Below are 3,854 nucleotides of genomic sequence, written 5' to 3'. Positions count from 1 at the left end.
AGCAGGAATAACTTACTGTAACTGTTTCAGACACCTCTCTTGCCTGCATTGCCTTTCAGCAAGTGTCAGCCACTGGACTCAGCTGTTTGAAATCCTATTATTCAGCCTTTCAGATGTACTCTTAGCAACCGGACTTTTAGACATTCCCAATATGAAGCATCTCCATGTAAAAATAACCAGCACTGGTTGGTGAGGGGCTTCAGTGAAAACTTGGCTGCTTCACAGAGCAACATGAGATGGAGATGCAAGATGGCAGAGGTGGGACAAGGCCAGAGGTGGGACAAGGCCAAAGGTGCAGCATTCAGGGTCATCCTCTCTCACAGCAGTTGTAGCTGAGACCCCTGCTGCCTCCGATCTCAGTCTGGAAGCATCACCAGCTCCTACAGCAGAGGCCAGTTGGTGGAAAGGTGATGTTTAGACAGATGGTTCCCTAAGGACTGGGAGTCAGAAAGGCTGTCTGTGCTTTTTCACCTGTCTAACCCCATGCCAAAACTACCTTGCTCTCCCTGCAGTAGCCACAGCTCCAGAACCAGTGAGGTCAGGGGGTGCTTGTCTCTCACATTTCTATCTTTCAGAAGCTCTTACAGAGCTGGCAATGTTTTCCAGCTTTCCTGGAAGCCTCTATTTTGCACTAACAGTTACAAATCTGAATCACAGATACTTTCCTTTCATGCCTGCCTGCCTATCATGGTTGAGACACAATATTGAGAACATTAAAGGCATGGAAAATTTAGCCCTTCGAGATTACTCTTTATAGTATTAAGAAAATTTTCCAGGTATGATTCAGCTGGGACTTGCTGATGGGCTGGGGAGAAGTTCATTTGAAACACTGGTGGTACACTAGGGCTCAGCAAACTCAGTGAAGCTCCCCTCCATCCCTGAGCTTCACCCTGATTTTCAGGGCAGCAAAAAAAATCACTGCTGAACACCCAGACTGACATGTGTGCCCCAGTACCTCCTATCATCATGCTGGAGCAAGACCTTGGCACTTGGAGCATGGCCATGCTGATGATGCTCCCAGGACATGGTGACTTCCAGTAATGCACAGGTGTCCTTCCAGGCAAGCTTTTTGGACAGTTTGGGAGCCAGCACAGTCCTGGGACTGTTCCCTACAGACAGGTTGCATGTGGTGCCTTGTTTTGAAGTGGTGGATTTAACGGCTGTGACTTTCAAGTGACAGACATGGCCAGGAGTTGCTGCCTGTCCTTGGAAAGTGCCTTAGTTCTCTTGGGAAATGCAGAGGGGAGTTGGGCTCTCCACAAACTAGTGCCTGATCTGTAGCACACCACAGGGTGGGTTCAATCCCAACGATTCTTACCTCCCAAAATGGACACAGAGATGCTGGAAAAACATGAGGACCCCTGCCTGAGCAGGGCTCACTGTCTGAGCTGCCCTCAGCAGAGCTGAGAGCAGAGCATAGGAGTGCTGGAGAAGGAAAAATGTGACCTCCACTGACCAAAAGCCCCTATTTCCCTCTAAGACTCACTTTTGTCCAGGTATACAGCAGTGGAGGCATTAGTCACAGGGAAGCTCCTGACTCTATGTGCATTCACTGGTTCAGCGTGACAGCTGTGCTGTGATAGCCACATCAGAACTCACCACAGCAAGTCATTTGGTCATCCCAGTTTTGTTCATTATTCATGCAGGAATTGTTTTCTAAAAGTACAACTCCTCTGCAGAGGTGTGTCATCGTGATTCAGTGTACTCGTAAGGGTTCTCAGAGCTTCTTCTTTTAATAATGTCATGTTCTGGAATGCTGGTGGTTTCCTTAGAAAATTATCCACAGATTTCTCAATTTTAATTATCTTAGGGGTAAGAGCATCTACCATGCTGACATTGATTACCATCAGTCTGGATGCTGTTTTCAAAGAGATCAGGCTGTGTGAGTCCTTAAAACATCTCTGCTTGCTGTGGCACTGCCCTTGGCAGCAGCCCTGCCCTCTGACTCTGTGCAAGGCTGCTGCTCTCCGTGTGTGCGTGCTCAGGAGGCAGCATGCCTCAAGCTCTAGCTACTGTTTAATTAAACAGAAAGGCTCTAAGTGTTAATAATAAACTAACTCCACAGCAGGCAGAGGAGGAAGCATCTGCCAGAAACTTTATTACTCCATCTCCTCTAGCAATTCATATCTTCCCTGCTATTTACCACGCTATCTAGCATCCTGAACCAGAAGCACACTTCCTTCACTCTCCTCTCATGTCCCCCAAACAGGTCCTGCTACTGTAGTTTAGTCTGCTTCCACCTAAAGTACTCCTGCCTTCACCACTATTTTCTCTATTCTGCATTGGGCAGTGCTAAACACATGCAGGTAGAAATCTCTGCTAGACATCTGCATGTGCTTGGCACAAGCCAAAATCACCCTTGACACCAGTGGCAGGCAGAGGACTAGACACCAACTTTCCAGATTCCCAGTGCCAAAGGGCTCTTGTATCTTGGCAGTGATTGTGAAGGGGGAAATGGAGGAGAATTTTTCTTCTAATAATGTTCTCTGCAGGGGTAGGCTGGCAACATCACAGAAGTCAGACAAATCCCTCATAGAAAGAGCCCAGAATCTAAATACACAGAGAAGAAGAGGAAGAAAAGGCCAAGTAATTCACGCAGATTCACCCAACAGGCCACGGACAATATCCACAATTAATTTTCAGCAGTATGTTCTCAGCCCTGCAGCCTTCTGAGATGCTTTTGAAGAAAAAAAAACACAACACTTTTTGGTTTTCAAATGACAGTAACAAATAGCCTGAAAGAATTAAAATTATTGTTGCTGTATAACTGTGACAACTCATTTGGGGAGGGGGTACATGCATTATGCATCAGATGTGAGCCACTCCAAGTCTCTACGGGCTCTTCTGGAGGTAGCTTTACCCGGTCCCTGTGTCCCAGATGCTGAAATCCAGGCCAGTTGCCAGGCTGCCTTCCCTGCCTGCTCCCCTGCCCACTCTGCCTGTGGCAGGCCTCTGTGTCCCCCTCCTGAGTGCTGATGCTTGGCTGAGCAGCTCCAATTTGGCTCTCCCTCCCCAGCCCTCCTTCAGGGTTACTCACCTCAGAAGAGAAGGAGGGAGGAAGAATTCTCTGCTAGAGCCCTGCTTTTGTCGCTGCTCCCCTCCTGTTCCTGAAGTGTATGGCATCAAAAGGCCAAGGCATGCCTGCTTACCAGATGGACCCTGAACCCTGCTGCATGTTTACCAGATGCATAAGGAGGAGTTGCTGCATGCTAAATATTTGCTCTCTGCTGCTGAACCTCTCTGGCTCTGATATATTCCCGGAGTGTTAGTCAGGGGCTGCCCACTGGAGCATCGAAAGGGCATGTGGCTAGTTGTTTTAAAAATGCAGCCAGATTGAAAGAAAATTTAATTACAGCAGATTTCCACTAATATAGAATCTTGCCTTTGGAAGACTAAATGCCACCCATGGTGGCAGAAGGATGCGGGGTTGTTCCTGGCCTCCTTAACTTTAATTTTCCCTTCAGGTCGAGACATGGAAGGCAGAGTGTGGGATGCATCCTCACATGAGGCTGCCCACCCACATCCACTGGGAGCTCTCCCAGGAGCAGAAGGGACTGTTTTTGTTGAAACTGCTATTTCCACTGCCAAAATGGGAACCCAGAAATGCTCCAGTGATTCCCCAGCCCCACACAGGGGAAAATTCCCTCCAAAGCTCACGTTTCATTTAAACCATGGAATATAAGAAAGAGGTGCTAACCACTACTGGGGACATTTCTCTTAGTAGCAGTAAACCCGCCTAGCACTTTATCTATTTGAGATCAATAATAAATGCTTCTGGGTGATAATATAAAATATAGCAGATGCAAACAATGTCTCAAAAGAGAAAAGAAAATCCCTAGATGTTTCTCTCAACC

The sequence above is a fragment of the Mesitornis unicolor genome, unplaced genomic scaffold, assembly GCF_000695765.1.
Source record: "Mesitornis unicolor isolate BGI_N332 unplaced genomic scaffold, ASM69576v1 scaffold20942, whole genome shotgun sequence".
Classification (NCBI taxonomy): Eukaryota; Metazoa; Chordata; class Aves; order Mesitornithiformes; family Mesitornithidae; genus Mesitornis; species Mesitornis unicolor.
This window is presented reverse-complemented; position numbering follows the sequence as displayed.